This window comes from Camelus ferus, chromosome 7, assembly GCF_009834535.1.
Source record: "Camelus ferus isolate YT-003-E chromosome 7, BCGSAC_Cfer_1.0, whole genome shotgun sequence".
NCBI lineage: Eukaryota > Metazoa > Chordata > Mammalia > Artiodactyla > Camelidae > Camelus > Camelus ferus.
The window spans coordinates 11,395,643-11,413,012 of NC_045702.1; the positions used below are offsets into that span (position 1 = coordinate 11,395,643).

The following is a 17,370-nucleotide window of genomic DNA, read 5'->3' on the forward strand; positions in this document are numbered from 1 at the left end:
TCTCATCATTTACTCATTACACGCCTCCTCCTGATGGAAGTAGACATTTATTAGCTTCTGCATTTATTGCACTGGCAAAGAGAAACATTCTGCTGCATTTCCTGAGGGGTTCACTCATTTATCTATTGGATAAAAGACTGAAGTTTTCTACAGGGCAGAAAAATTAAAATATCAGTCAGGCTGACAGCTGGGAAGATGAGGGTCTTCTGCGACAAGCAGCTTTCTAGAGCTTTTGGTTTAGTGAGGAACAGCAATGATATTTCACCAAATTACCACTTTGTATGTAACTAAACCTGTGGGCTATTAGCTAGTGAACTAATACTCCAAATGAATGATATACATGGTACACTGTGAAGTACCTGACATGCAAGGCTAACTGTTATTTTAAATAGAAAGTGTAGAAAAAATGCTTTAAAAGACCCATTTCTACAAGGAGCTAGAGAGCTAGCAAGAGAACCAAAGAAACCACTTTATTAAACCAATGAAACCAGAGCTAGAATCATAGAATTTAAAGTTGTAAGAGTCATTGAATACTTTTGCAAGAATCTTCTTAGCAACATCCTTGACAAATGATCACTCTCATTGTGCAAAAGCACTGATGGTAACAGGGAGACAGACTGGCACACCCCACAAGGCAGCTTATTTTAGAAATGAAGACTTCTGCTTGATAGGGCCAAGCTCCCCCAAGGGTGGCCTAATTGCTAGTGACCCTGAGCAAGCTACTCCACCTCTCTGGGTCCCAGGGTCCTTGTTATAAAAATTAACCTACTCTGATGGTGAAAGAATCAGAGCTGTAGGAGAAGTTCATCCAGAGGCTCGACCACCTCAACCCTGCCAAGACTATTTGGTCCAACAGTTGCAGGAAGCCTTACTGACTCCTGAGGAAGGCCACTCCACAGCAGAGCTGGCACCTTGTCTATAATTAACTACACTGAGATGCCGGGCATTCCAACCAGGAGACTGGAGCTCATCTAGAGCAGAGCTATCTTCAATTCTTTCTTCCTCTTTCCTTTTTGGCTTCACTTCCCTTGAACCAACATCTGTTATACACCTTTCATTCATGACAAAGAGCAGAAGCAACAATGCAATGGAGTGTTCATTGAGGCTGCCAGCCACTGGCACAACCCCTCAAGCAGCTGGCTAATCTCAGCCCTACCCTGATTTCCCTAATTCTCTGATGCCAACTATCTGGGGCTTAGCTCTCAGTTCAACAAAGCACAGTCTAGTATTGTGCTAGCACTAGTTAGAAAATCGGTTTTTAGTCTTTTGTCCACTTAAGAGTTTGGATATCAGAGAACTCCAACTTTCCTGATACAATATTGCTAAAATATTGCTCAAGTCCCAGAATCCTTTGGGGGATAAGAAAGAATATAAACATGAGCAAGAATATTATCTTTATAAATCAGTAACATCTTCTAGCTAAGTGTTCATAAAGGCATTTTTTTCTAAATAGCTCTTAAATCCAATCTGCAAGGACTCTGAGCAGCCACGCTGTTCTATGCACTGACATTTAGTTCAACAGCGAACAGAGCTCAGTTGACACTTTGGAGCCTCATTTTACCACCTGGAAGAGATCCTCATTTGTTACTATGAGCGCCTTAGTCACAGTCAGTGAACTCGATGGTGGGAAGTGATGCAGTAATGTACTTGATAATGTCACTAAAAGCCCCTTAAATGTTCAACCAAAGCCTCAGAAGCCTGTGAAATATAGCAACATAACTTTCTATAGAGTAATTCATGTGCTCCCTCCCAATACAGTTCATGTCAACCTAAAATCAGAAAATATGTATTAAAAAAAAAAATATATATATATATATATATATATTTATATTTTACCTTAGCTATAATGACCTGGTTGCTAGAGTTTCTCTTATTTGTCTTGTCTTTTATATAACCAGCTTATTTAAAAAGCAATATAGATTCTTTAGAGGTGATTCACAGGTTAACAATTCCTATAGATTCTATTACACAATACAGGATGATAAATAAGATTTTTCACAAAGAAATTATATAATCTGACTTAAGTTCTTACATGATCCTTGTAGGTCTTGGTTGGAGAATAGACAGTGATGAGTAGGACAGAAAAACAGAGGTAGGGAGACAATCAAGTGATCACAAGAGTTTAGGGGAAAGATGAGGGGGGCTTGGTCTAGACTGGTAACAGAATTAGAAAGAATTAGAAACTGAGTTGTTTTGGAGGTACACTCAAAAGATCTCCCAGACGAACTGAAAGGAGAAGGGAAAGAATGTGAGGAAAAGTGAGAAAAATATACCATGAGATTTTAGCTTCAACCACTAAATAGCTAATGGTACCATTTCCAAAGACAGAAGACAACTAGAGGAAGACTGGTGGCTAGAACACCTCCGGATCACAACAGCTGCCGTTCTTGCGTGTGTGCGTGTGCATGTCCGTGTGTGTGTCCCACGTTCATGCTCCTTTACAGACTGTTCTTGTTCTTCCTCTTAAGAGTCTCAGACTCCGCATCTAAAACAACGCCTCTCTGATCTATTTTCTCTCATGGTGTTCATGGTTCTTCAATCGCACTTTTCGTAATCTAACTTATTTTGGCTTATTTCCATAGACTGCGAGCTCTATGAAGGCAAAGACATGTCCGTCATGTTTATTCCTGTTTCCAGTGGGCCTAGCACCGGGCCTGGCAAATAGCTGGAACTCAGTAAATGTTCACTCAATGATTTACCCTCAGCAATTTCAGGGTGGGGGGCGGGGGGCAGAGTACCTGAAAGAAGGGTTGACAAACCTTTTCCATAAAAAGGCAGTAAGTAGTCTAAGCTTTGCCGGCCATATAGTCTCTTGCTGTCTACTCTACTCTGTGGTGGCATCAAAGTAGCCATGGCGAACATGCAAATAAATGAGTGTGACTGTGATCCAATAAAAACTATTTATGGAGACTAAAATTTAAATTTCATGTAATTTCTCTGTGCCATGAAATTATTCTTTTGATTTCTTTCCATCCATTTAAAAATGTAAAAAGCACTCAGCGTGTGTGGGCCATCATTGCTGACCCCAGTGTATCTAAAATTCAAGCATCTGGTGTCAAGGAACAGGAGAGTGAGGAAATGTTAAACCAAATGACTGGTGTAACTTGCATTAAAGAATTCATCATACTGTAAAATAATCCTTGTATTTACGTATCTGTTATAGTCTACTGACTCCTTAAGAAAAGGGAACCATGTCCATGAATCTCGGCACGTAGTACTTGACGTGTGTACAAGGGGGACAGGGAGGGAATAACAGAAATGTATGACAAGTCAAAAACAAAGACAAAGCTTATTTCCTCTTGATTCTGCTACTGTCTGGCCAGATCGAATAAGACGTATCAATTTCAAAAGATGAGTGGCAAAACCTCAATTTCAAACTACAATAAAGACTCAACTAACTGAACGATCCTAAAAATAGCATCATAAGTTCTGAAAACTCTTTTTTTTTTCTAATGTATTTTTTTCCTTTTTTCTTGTTAATGGAGGTATTGGGGATTGAACCCAGGACCTCATGCATGCTAAACAGGTGCTCTATCACTGAGCTATACCCCACCCAACTGAAAACTCTTGTATTATCTGTAACTCTTCCTGCTCAAAACAAACACTGTACTCAAATACAATGTCAGCAATATCTCTATTAATTACAAGGATGTATTCAGACATATACCCTGCCATTAAAGCTCCATTTTCTATAGTCAGAAACAGTAAAAGACAGTTAAAATGAATTTTAATTTATCAGCTAAAGAGGGTTATAGAACAAAGATACACTTAAAATAAAACTATGCCAAATGTATTGGAAAGCAAATCATAAAACTGAGTATCTTGAGAAAAATTTATAGGAAGGGGAAAAATTAGAGTGATAACCTGTGCTAAGAGTAAGAAATGAACATGTGTCCCAAAGCTCCAAAACAGTCCCTTTAACATTTACCGTCCTGCCCAACTGCTGCAGCTTCAGCAGGCTGCCCACAGCACAGAAACCTTCGGGGTGTCCAGCCTCTTTCAGCAGGGGCTCTAGGAAGCTCAAAGCGGGGAGGGCAATTCCCTCAAAGGTGAGGGATAAAAAGGGGGGGAAAATCCAAAAAGTGGACACTCAGTACAAAAAAGATAGATGGAAAGAGTAGCTCTTAGGCTTTTCATGTCTGGCTTCATGAAAACAGGAAGGGGAACGTGGAGGCGGTGAAAACAGACTGTCCACCTCACGGACGGGCCAACCATGCCTAATCTACAGATGTGTTTAGAGGAGGAATTTTTTGCCCAACTGATACTATAACATGCATGTCTAACTTTGGAAGGGGCAGCCTGAGTCAAAGCAGCCTATTTAGCTTCCTTGTGTCTAATTCAACTCCATTCCAACTCCAACTTCCCAGGAGTCCATGTAGTGTAGAGGTTGAGAACGTGGGCTTAGACTTCCAGGGTTCAAATCCCAGCTCTACTACTTCCTATCTCCGTGACCTTGGATAAAGTACACACCATTATTCTGCCTCGCTCTCCATGTCTGTAAAATGAGGATAACCATCCAGAACAGCAGGAAAAGTTAAATGAAATAATGCATTGTAAAGCTCATTGCAGAGTGCTGGCAAATGGTAAGCTGACGATAAATGTTGCCATTCTACCTTTCAAAGAGCTCGGTAGGGTTATTTACGTTGACTTGGACTGTGGTCTCGGGGAAGCTTAAGGCAAGGAGTCTAAGGTCACAGGCAGACTCAGGAACATTTTCACTTGATGAGGGTTTTTTTTTTAACAATACTTCAATATTCATCTACCAGATCCACAGTATCATTTACCATTCCTCTAGGAGAACAAGGATTAGAATCACTCTTGAAATCAGAGTGCCATTTGAACTCAGCATAAAGCTGATCTAACAAAGTACAGACCGAAATGAGCACCGTCTGCCAGGCTTGGCAAGACAGATATTGTAGTACTTGAAAAGCAAACCTGGCACTTGCTGAAAAGATAGTGAAGAATACACTAAAGCAATAAATGGCACGGAATCAAGGCGAGAGATCTGGGCAACCGGTACTCGACAGCACCTGCCAGAAGGCTCTTCCCCTACACGCCGGGCGTTCATGTCCCTGCACAAGTGGCACCTAATCAGAACCTGCTGCATGAAACGGTATCTCCACCCCTCCATGCACTGTCATGTTCTCTCCCCTTATTGTGAGTTATTTTTCTTCACAGAACTCATCACCATTTGACATAAAGTATATTTGTTATTGACTATCTGGTATTAACTGAGTGCTAACACTATAAAAATGGGATTTTCCCCTGCTTCCCACTGTTATTTCCGCAGAGCCTAAAATGGAGCCTTCCGTAGAGTCCACCCTAAATAAGTATTAAATCAATGACTCAGTCTGGTGGACAGCTCGTGGTGACCAAGAAAAGAGAAACAAAATGTCCAGCAAAAGTTCTAAATGATTAGTAAGAAGGGTACTAAAATGCTTGTTTAAAAAATTAATTAAAATATTGTTGAAGTAATAATTACTTTTCAGAAGTTTATAAAAATCCAAGGAAATTATCTAAAAGTATTTTAAATCACAGATGGGATCAAGAAACTGAAGGACAGTCACCCCTGAAATAAACAAAACTGACTGAGGAACATAAAAAGTAGTTTTATGAAATATATATTTGAGAATTGTTATTTCACTTGTTAACTGAAATCAAACACTTCTCTCTTCTTTAAAATGTTCACGGATAAAGTTATTTCTAGAAATACGTTAAATAAAAGTCAGTATTTCAGCTTAAAAAATACTTCCCATGAACATGCAGTATTTTATTGCCATTACTGATTTTAGGATAAATGAATAATGAGAACTACAAAGCAGAAAGACTATCTACCAGTATCTTGTTTTCGTATGTGGATAAACTTTAAGATCTGTAATTTTCTCAAAAGAAAAACGGTTTTCTTTGGATAATGGGATGATCCAGAAAGTATATTATATAAAATAGACTATGGGAAAATTTTTAGACTGCTGTGTGGGTGTTCACAGTGGCAAGTTAGCGGGTATTTTACCGTATTTTGTACCACAGAGAAAATGAGAAAGAAAAAGCAATTTACAATAGATAGTTATGCCTTTATCTTTAAACTGTAACATATTCAAATAAAAAGGCATTCATCCACAATTGAGAAACTGGGTTTAATCCTTATAATGCCCATAATTTGTATCAACTAAATACTTTAATAATTAAAATACACTATTAATTCAAGGGATTTAAAAATATAAGACTTGCATATATAAAAGATAATTTAAAGGGACTAACCAGGATTAGTTGGGTTTTTTGATTTGTTTTTTGAGGCAGAAGCAGTAAAGACAACAGGAAGTTGCAGGAGAAATATGAAAATGAATTTACATGAGAAAGACGTTACAAGTTCATATAGATAAACCTTTCTGAAAGGTTACTGTTCAGTGATTTTTTTTTTAGACTGAAGTATTTAGTCACTTAGTTTTATGAAAATTCTCTAACCTTAAAATGGCTTCAGGAACCTAGTCAAAAAGGGTCCACTTTTAAAGAAGATAACACAGTCCATTGTGATTTTCGTCTGAGCTGGCCAACAATATGCGGAGACTCTTCATTTTATAATTAAAAGGACTTCAGTGATTCTGCTCTTCCGTGAGTTCTTTTCATAGATCCTTATATAAACTGCACAAAAATGATGAGACATGCCAGAATTAAGCCTGATCTAGCAGTTTTCTGTAGAATGAAATCTACAATATTAATATCAACATCCCTCTGTCATTTTTCTGAAGCTATGACCCCACCAGAGGTATTTTCTGCCTCTCAGGAATATCAAAATAAAAGCCTCATTTTTCAAGAAAAGACCCTTTTAACCAAGAATATCCTCAATTGTGAAATCCATCATTAGAAAAGCAGTGTCTGTCAAGGAATCACCCCTCTGTGATTCTTTGCCCTGTGGCTTCTTGCTCCAACACAACCCTGAGACCTGTCCTCACCCATGCTTTCATGCTTCCTCCTCGTCATTCATTCCATTTTAATGGGTAATAAGAAGAGGGAAAAAAAAATGACTAATTCTGTACTTCTTACTTGTTAAATAAAACTCTGCCAAGACTGATCCAAAAATCACAGTGAAGAAGTAAATCCTTAATCACCAGGCTTCCAACATAAGATTAAAATCAAAGGCAAACATTAAAAAAAAAAAAAAAAAAAAACACAAACACAAACCTTAGACATAAGCTGTGTAGTATTCCCTCTGAATTCTACAGCCCTCTCTGTCCCTATGCTCTCCACACCCCAGCAACTTCCTTAAAGCTGGTACCACCAAGCTTCACAACCGTAGTCTCTAGAATCTGGTCTCTCTTCCTTTGTGTGTTCAGTCCCTGGTCTTTAGGAGCTGGGCTCCAATATTACAACATTGGATATTACAGCAACACAGGATTTAATAAGTAAGTCATTTTCAACCTGGAAAAGTCAAAGTTCAACCAGCTCTGAGTTTGTTGCTGTTATTTTAATTTCCCAACAAAAAAACCCAAAAAACAAAACAAACACAGAGCTGGTTGAACTCTGACTTTTTCAGGTTGAAAATGACTTATTTATGCATTCAACTAAGTGAACAAAGATTCACAACAGCCTCTCTCAAAAGATGGAGGAAGACAGAAAAACATACGCTTAAGTACACTGAAGTACCCAGATTACTATCTTTGATACGTATTGTCTGCCAAATTTGAAGTGAAATACATACAAAAGAAATCCCTTTTTACAAATAAAATGAAGTACATTAAACAGTTCTGAAAATCTAAAGGATTATATAGGCCTAACTTGCAGGTTTTTAAAAAGTTATTTCTATATTACAAAATAGTTCTACAATTGAGTGAATGATTCTATTCTTTCTGGCAAAATTCAATATAACATTTCAACATGACAAAATATTAGATGTTTTTTCTAGGGTTTTTTTCTCCCAACAAGTTACCTCGAACAGCATGTAATTATCAATCTCCTAGATGGTGGAGCCTAATGATGATGATAGCTGATGTTATCCCGATTTAATATCCTTATAAATTCACATATAATATTTTATTTCCTCTCTACACTCTCAGAAAATATGTTTTGAAAATCACTTTACAGGGCTCTGAGGGTCAAACAGGTTACATGGTGTTTCCAAGGACAAAGAGCCGGCAGGTAGAAAGACGAACATTTGAATCCATATCCACTTGTTCTGGATGCCATTATATTCCCCTTAAGGTGAGGGAGGGATTTCAAGCCTTTGATGTATTCCAGAATTACCTAAGCCCATCCCCCTAACATTCTCAGGTCTGGAGTTATTCTTAAATATCTTTGGCAATGACCAAGAGACAAGCATTTGTGGGCACATGAAAGTTAGCGACTGGAACAAATCAGTAGATTAGCTGTCCTTTCCTCTGACAGAACAAATCAGGTGAGTTCTACTGAAAACTTCTTTTGTTCAGTATAGCAACTAATTAAGAAAAAACTACTCCATGTCTGCTTTGTACCATATCAACAAAGCTAGTGAAATTTTATTGTTTAAGTTTCATAAAACCTAAGGAATGGTTCCCAAATATTCATTATATTTCAGCCACCTCTGCAATATTTGGGGTGGGCACTCCAACACAAGTCAGTTCTGGAAAACAATCATTCAGTTACTTAGAACCTATTTGATGAGACAATAATAATGACTAGGTAAACAATGCAACTTTCTCAACTACATAAAGCCAATTTTTAAACCTCTAGATTTCTGTATCCTTGTCTGAAAAAGTATACTTCTGTATTAGATAAACACTAAAATTCCAAGGAGCAGTAAACTTTAATGTCTATAAAATATTCCCTTTCATTAAAATAGCATCCAGTTTGTATTAATACTGTTTTTAATCATCAACACCTAGAATTTAAAACTTAGAATTTCATCATAAAACCTAGAATTTCATCATAATCGCTGTTTTCATTTGGCTATGTGTAAAGTAATGCTCATTCAGGAACTATCTTTCACATACTCTTAAATAGCTGGAGTATAACTGACATTTCTATAAACGTAGTTACTCTATGTAACTTGTGCCTCTATTTAGACTAAAATATCTACCCTTTTGTATTTCTGGTGTTATTCCTTTGGGAACTGAGCTCAGGGTCAAATTCAAATGATACATAATATAATTTTTCAATGTATGCAGAAGAGAAACAGCAGTCACTGTCTTTAATTACATGCTATTGAATTTTAACAAATAGTTCTAGGAATGTCTGCCAAATTTCCACAATTTAGAGTAACTATATCATGAGAGAATAGGCAGTTATAATTTACTATGTATTATTTTTCTGGGATTACAGAAAAACACTCATTGTAGTTCTAGTTACATTTTCATTTTAATGACAGACAAACAGAAACACGCATCTTCTCAACACACGGATTGCCTAACCAAGGATCCTAAGTCTCAGCCTTGAACTACTCTCCTCTCACTTCTATTTCCACTCTCTACCTCACAACACTTACAGTCCTTCCACGTACAGTAGAGACTACATTATGATTAAGTTCTAGAAGTTTAAATTTAGATTAAGTTCTACGATTAAGTTCTATTAAGAAGAAATGACAGGCCAGGTAAGGAGAAAGGATGAGATAGCAGAGATGAGCAGTGACTGAGTGCATGTATCACAGGAGCTACTATGCACAACACCTGAGAATGTAAGACAACATCCCTGAGAAAGGGCAGAGCTATGCACAGAGACAGCAAGCTTGAGGATTTCCTAGTGAACACCATGGAAGCAGAAGATGGAAAATCACAGAGGTTACATGCAGGAATGGCTTAAGGATAGTTAACTGAATTGTGTATTTCTGAGATTTATTTGATTAGTTATTTATTTATCTGGTTAGTTCTCAGGCAGAGTCTAGGGAAGCTCCAGCACTGAAGTTCAAATAACTCTAAGATAGGAGCAACACCTCTGGCCTTAAACTTAAGAAAGGAAATTGACAGTAAACTCATATTTGCGTGACTATAATTAAATTTGCAGAAAGTTTACACTCCAGGATTCCATACGTTCACAAACTAAACAGCAGGCTAGGCAGGCTGAAGTGCTGTGGGCACAGGGTTGAGTTGAAGGGCTATGTCAGAGATCTACTAGGAACAAATGATTCTGCAAAGTAGGCTATGGTAAAGGAAGATGGTGGGGGCAAAAATGCCCAAGTAGCAGCGAGAGCTAAAAGATCATTCTTGGACCCTCCACCCTCTTCTCTCGTTGCCATCACACTAAGTCTCATCACCATCACCTGGGCTGATCCAGCTGGGCTTGTAACTTTTATTTCTGCTTATTTATCCCCCTAGAATTTTCAGGACCACCACCTTTTTGCTCCATCCCTCAGAGAAGGCCCGACTGACAGATCCGTTACTGCTTCCTTACTGTTAGCATCTCTCCTATCAATTTACTCTCTGTACTAAAGCCATATTGAGTGTATCCATCACCTGATCATGCCCTATAATGAAACTGGTTTAATTTCTCTTTACTGTGGAACATGACCCACTATTAAGTAACACTACTGATGCTTGGTTTATAAAAGAAGCCAAGTACAAACACTGCTAAAGTAAATGTGGCTGAGAATCTGTTACTTTACTGGCACTAAAAAAAAAAAAGAAAGAAAGAAAAGTCATGCCCATTTCTACCAAAATTCTTCTTAAAATCTGAGCAATGGGAGTGGAAATGCATATAAGCCAGAAAGCCTCATGGGAGTATCAGAATCTACCACTGGTCACACGGAAGGAGACACTGTGAGGAGAAACACAGAGGTCTGGCTACACCAGCTGGGAAACTTTAGGGCAAGCTACTTGATGTCTCTGAGCCTCAAGAACAAAGTCAGTAACTGGTTAGGTGGTGAAAAGAGAAAATATCTTCCCCTAGCGGTCTGTTCTGGGGCCAAAATGATTGTGTTAAATCATTTTGTGTACTGCGTGGCTTGTAATAACCCCTCAATCGATGGTGGCTGTTTTAATAAGATCCTGATGATACTGACACTACATTTCTTGGTCAACAGCTCTGGAACAGCCGGGATGTCCACAGTGCAAAGTACCTGCGAACATTTTCACCAAAAACCAAGTTTGGGGATAATACATGAATCTGGGTGTTTCAATTAGGAAAGGGTTTGTGGTTAAAATTGATTACCCCTGCCAAGAAGTCACGTAAAAGTACAGATAAGAACATCACTAAGGCAATATGATTTAATTTACTTCAAAGGTTTGCTCAAATAGTAGCACCTACACTGACCGTTTAACTTTATGTAAATAAGACGTGCAGTTGCATTTGTATCAGTAGCTAGCATGAGTGGAGCAGAGGGATCCTCACCTGAATCTGTGCAAAAACCTGCAGGATGGGTGTAACTTGAGGTAAGGCGCACGGTCAGTCACTCGGAAGATGCATATCTCAATTACATGGGCCACTTTTGAGATTAAAGCCTTTCGCTTGCTGAAAACTCCCTTACTCGTTTAATTATCAAAGATTTGTCACACACCTACTATGTACCAGGCACTGTTCTAAGTACTGGGGTTAGAGCAGTGAACAGATGGGGCTCCTGCTCTCACAGATTCTGTGTGAAACAAGTGTGAGGGGGCAGTGCTGTGGCCACACTATTCCCCCTGAACTCCTGTGCTTAAACATCTCTGAAAGCAAATGAGATTACAGAGCATGTGACTGCTGACCTTCATTCAACGTACTAGGATTCAAAGACTGTATGACTTTCTGACCTAGGCAAGCAAATCTTACTGCTTCCTCACCAAATAACAGCCAGTCCTATAAACTCTTTCTGAAGGGTCACAGAAAACTCGAGGTTCTGAATAACGGAAAACGTTGATACATCTTTCTTTCGCTTGTTCCTCCAGCTCTAGATCCTGGCAAATACTTGTGGGTTAAAGACCCACAGTGGTAATTAAATGTTTATCAAATTTGGTTACCCTCCTACTTCATTTTATGAAAGAGAAGGGAATTCCTATGGGGGCCCTGGATCCTCATTGGCATTCTGCTGAGTCACATGCCCAATTCTTCACATGAGGATGTACGACTCTTGGGTTAATGGGTGAGATTCTGTGTCCTTTGGTGGGAGGGCCCTGATGAAACCCCACTACCCATCGCTCCCCCTTCTGGGGAGCCTGCGATAATGTAAGCTTGAATTGGGAATGTGAATGCAAACACGAAACTGAGATATCATGGGTATAACTTTCTCAAAGACTCAGAGAGACCAGAGATTACGAGGAGAGTTAAGAATCAGAGGAACTTTAGGATCCCTAGGCCTCTTTCTCATCTGCCCATTTTTTTGGGACACAGAGCAAAGGCAGGCAATTCCAGGATGGCTGCAGATCCTCAGAAGCCCGCAAATTAGGAACTCTCAGTGAAACTCTACGGCTTCTTGGCCTCTACAGTCTAAGATACAAATCAGGAAGGACTCAAAAACATGTAAGTACTGGCATTATGCAGGGCACAGAAAATATCAGATGGTGTGCTGGGATAAGTTAATGAGTGTATCTTGGAAAAAAGATTCTACAGTCTGACTATAATGCTGAAACACGGCAGGCAGCATCCTTACCTTGGAAGCTCTGAATGTATATAAACTCCGAGAAGGCGTACAGTAAAGAAATATGTTCTGCTTAGTTAAGTCTAACATATCTCAAAATTATTTGGCCATGGAACCCATCCCACTTCCTACCTAGCACATTAATATTAAAAAGTTTTCTAGTCCCTATTATGTGCCAGGCATTCTCATGGTCATCAAAGGGAAACAGTTCAGGTCTTCATGGAGCTTACATATTGATCATTTATTTTCAAGGACAGCTATTTAGGGAACCAGTTCATTGGGTCTTTATCTGAGCATTTAACCTGATGGATCTCTCCAAGCCACTACATTCTCCTCTAAATCCCATGATCTTCAGAACTTTAAGGGACAAAAGTAGCACCTACTCCTCATAAAAAATTTCTGCTCTGGAAAATAATCACCTGGCATAGCCTCCACTGATCTACTGTGGCAATTAAAAGCCCTGTACCAGATGACAACAAGTGTCTGTGCTGTTTGTGTCTCTATGTACAGTACCTGGCTCACTGGAGTTTAACAAATGCGTGTCTAAATGAATGGTGAATGCCAAGGACTCCCTCTAGCCGCCCAAAATTCTGGTAAGAATGACCAGGGTCAAACTCCTATCTTAGTCTGCATGGCTAAACTGGATTCAGATTCCCTTCATTAAATGCTGACCTTACTGTGCCAACCTGCTTTATACACCAAGTTCAGATATGGGCACTTCTTATTTGATGATGTTATGAGCTAATATTATTTGCAAATGTTTCAATGACCAAATACATCTTTCTTAATGAAGCTAATGTGTTGAAACGCAATCCCTTATGGAGGCACAGCTGGCTCATGATCTGAACATAAAACTGCGATTCAAGAGCATTTTCTAACACCAGCCCTGCAATTTCCTTAAAAAAAAATTAATATTCATGTACTTCAATTTTTTAGTCAGTAAAATAGGGAAATAAGCATTGGCTGGTCTGCCTAAATGGAGTACATTCGAAATTTATAAATAAACAAGATATCAAGAAGCAAAACAATCACTAATTACAAAATTGGATGCAAAGAAAATTCAAGAGATTTAGCTCATTTTCAATCACATATACAGGAAATACACAGGAAACACAATGACTTCTTGGCTACAGTATTCTTATCAATAGCAAGAAAAGATCCCAAGGAAAGGAAAGAGGGTACTGTTTTTCAAATAAAACAGCCTATTGAGCCTCCCCAGACGAAATGAACAGAATCTTTAAAAATGGAACTAATTTTCCCTGGATTTCATAATGCTTTATTTCTTACCTTATCTTTACACATTGAAGTGGCAAATCATTTTTAAAACCATCATAGTAAACAGGATCTATTTTACTGTCTTTCACAAGGTAAAGGAAATGTGAAGAGTTGAGAAAGTATGCAACCCATATTGTTGGCATCTTAGCACTTAAGATCATTACATGCACTCACAAAAAGGCAATATGGGCTTTAAAGCTGAACTCTATACTATCTCTTTCTCAGAGCCCTGCGGCTATCGCTGCAAAGCACAGTGGTCCATTCTAAGCTCTGAATAGAGAAAAGGAAGAGATCATTAAATTATAATTTCCATGCACAATTGGTACAAGTATTTCCTACCAACAGGATTAATATGAAAGCAAGATCCCAGAATAAAGCTGCTCAGCAGAGAGGATGGCAGTTCAGTGTCTTGTAAATTTGATTTCACTGAAAGCCCTGACACATCATAACAGTGAAATCCTATTTACTGTAGCAAGCAGGATGGATAATGCTATTTAATACCTGGTATACTCTCTGCCATCAGCTCATAGCTGTGGACTCCATGTTCTCATCTTACCTTAAGGTTAATGCTTCTTGACAGCCTACATGGTAAATAGAGCCCCAAATTAAGTGCTGATCCCATGATTTGCAAATCTTTCCCCTAAAGTTAAGCATAGAAAAACTGGCGCCATTTAAAGGGATAATTTTAACGGAATGCACATTTTTAACAGCTCATTCCAGAAAAAAAAAATGTTTCATATCCCTAAAGTCAGATTAAAAAAGCATTTCAAGGTTACCCAAACCACATTTCCCATTAGAAAATTCAGAGAGGTTAACAGAAAAGCCAGAGCGTTTGGAAGGACTTGTTGAATAATGAATTAAGGATAAGATCCCCAGATTCACTACACAGTATCAATTTTTCTTTGCCCCTAGAGAACAAATAGAAAAAAGTCCACCCAGCTTGCTACCTCTGGACTATCTGCAATAATGAACTTTCTTTAGGTAGGCAGGTAAAAATGCAAAAGAGTTCAGTCTTTGAACCAAAGTTATAAATAACTTTCAATTACATTAACAAAAGATATGTGATCCTGGGCCTAATTAATTGTCTACCTAACAATTAACATCTAAGTGCATTTTAAGTGAACTACCTTTACTTAATGATTTAAAAAAAATTCAGAGCAACTCAAGGTACATGCTGAAAACCACTTTAACTGAAACCTTTGTCATTTGTTAACGGCATTACAATTAAAAGCAACACTGGCTTCTATTGTCTTCAACAGTTAAACTCCTGGACCACAGAAGCTTATCTGCTCCTGAAACTCTTGGTAACTACAGAAACCACAGAGAAACGGCCTTGATTTCAAAATGAATGAGGAAGCCAGTACAAAATTTCCACACGTCAAAGGAATAATCTCTCTCTCGGTTGATAAATGCAAACTAGCACAACCTACCAAGGCAGAGCTACCACAAAGTTATGCTTTTAACTACTGTTGTTTAATTTGTTATAACACAGTGCACAGCCAAAACACATACGTAACTTAGTGTATATGAGCTACCCACATCATCTAGAATCATTGACAACTGTTCAGAAAGCACCTGAGGGGGAAAATACCAAAAGGTTCTTTTACCCCATAAATTGAGTTTATCTCCTCCCTCTCCCCAAAAAGGATTGTTTGTGTTCAGGATCTCAGATGTCAGTGGTCAACTGTGATTCTACCCTGTTTTAATTAATCCCTTGAAATGGCTGACCCAGCTTCACTCAGTGAGATATTTTTACAACAGACTTCATCCAGTCCTAAAAATGCAAAATAATTTCTTCACGTAAGGAGCACACTGGGCTAGCAATAATCTGTTCTTTTGTCATTTCTCTTTATTATCATTGTTGGCATTATTTTCTGTCTGCACAGAGGAACACAGAAACGAAGGTACTAATTGACAAAGAAGAAGTCAAGTAATCAAAAAAGCCAATTAATCATACAGATGAGCCTGATACTTTATGATGTAATAGAAGATATGCCACCCACTATAAGTAAAGGCTTTTAAAAACTACTCATTTGTTGTAACCATGACCTTAGAATTTAATTAGCAACTCTCTCCACAGGTGACGAACTAGTAAAGTACTTTTCTTCTTAATGACAATCTATTTTTCACCATTCCCTTTGCACTGCTCTCTTTTGCCCAGCTTGTACAATTCCCTCTCCTTCTTAATTGTATGGGGTTGACTGCAGTGTGTATGCGAGTAGCTGCTGAAATCCGGAGGAGTCTGTAAAGTAAAAGCAATACATACCCCCATACCCTGTTGATCTGAACACTGTAACAGCATCCAACTAAGCTCTCTAATCTCCCTCAGCTCCGCAAGCCACCAGGGCTTTTATGGCTCTCTTCACGCTGTGCCAAACCCCACCATTCTGAGGAATGCCAAGAGCAAAGTGGATTTAGCAGAGCAAATCAATTCAAGTTCATAATTGAGAAGTTAGACAGCAAGACACATTAATCATCACGTCTCTAAGAACTCACGTCTCTAAGATATCCTGGGGGCTGAGGGGTCCTTCATTCTAGAAGACCCTGGGAGAATCTTGACTCTGCTCTGTTATAATACGGTCTTGGTCTTGCCTTCCCTTCCAGAGGGCCAACAAGACTACAGGAAAACACACATTTCCTGAAGAACATCCAGGCGATGCATGTTCCAAGAGCAGGCAACCCAGACTAACGAAATAACCATTGAAATAGTTGATAAAATGGTCACAGAAAGTTTGTTTTCTTTCTAGAGATAAAATGAGATGACCTTCCTACAACAACACTATGAACATATGAATGAATGCCCCAAAACTATTTCTAAACTGCTTGAATGACTATGAATTTCTTACTTCAAAGTAAAAGCAGCACAACGAGATATTAAAATAACTCTTGGGAGTTTGTGGCTGCAGTTGCTAAGTAATATGACCTTGTTTATTCCCTTTTCATCAAATTTTCCTAGGAAGAAAATTACACATTTTGAATGCTTAACATTTTCAGTTTATGAGGCAGCACTGATCAAGTTTTAACATCAGGATCTAAAAAGTTGTATTAGAAGCCAGAAAGAGTTAACTTACTAACCAAAGAACTATCAAAAAAACCAGCAGGATTTAACCTTTTCAGTGTAGAACTGACAAACATTAAAGCTGATACTGGACAACACCTAAACGCTCAGGTGTGGGACCTGGCTCAAGCCCTCTCAGGCAAGTTTCTTGAAGCTTTAGGACCTTCATCTAAACAGGGTCGACAGCCTCATACGGTTGTTTATGAGAATAAAATGACATAATCCATGCAAAGTGCCCAGCACAATGTAAACACTCAAAAAATGTTACTGTTAGCTACTAGGATGAGGAAGATGCTATAAATATCCAGATATTCAAAGTTAAACTTGACTTTCTCAAGGATAGATTTAATGTATTAATTTAAATGACTAATGAAGAAGATACAAAACATCTGTGCATACTTAAAAACTGTATACTAATTGCTTGGACATAACTTTCCAGCATAAGCTTAGTAAATGTATGATTCATTCATTGAACGCCTATTACATGAGTTGTGGAACAAAAGAAATAAGAAAACGACCTTTG

At 38.4% G+C, this 17,370-nt stretch overlaps 1 protein-coding gene and 1 long non-coding RNA gene across 10 annotated transcripts in view; both read right to left on the bottom strand.

Annotated features, from left to right (window-relative positions):
• Positions 1-17,370, bottom strand: part of CHCHD3 (coiled-coil-helix-coiled-coil-helix domain containing 3) — a 257,884-nt gene that overhangs the window by 69,554 nt on the left and 170,960 nt on the right. The gene's annotated exons all lie outside the window — the stretch shown is intronic.
• Positions 6,264-7,374, bottom strand: LOC116664808. Its single transcript, XR_004321268.1, has 2 exons — positions 7,180-7,374; positions 6,264-6,639 (listed from the first exon to the last, which is right to left on the bottom strand). It is a non-coding gene; the product is annotated as an uncharacterized LOC116664808 (long non-coding RNA).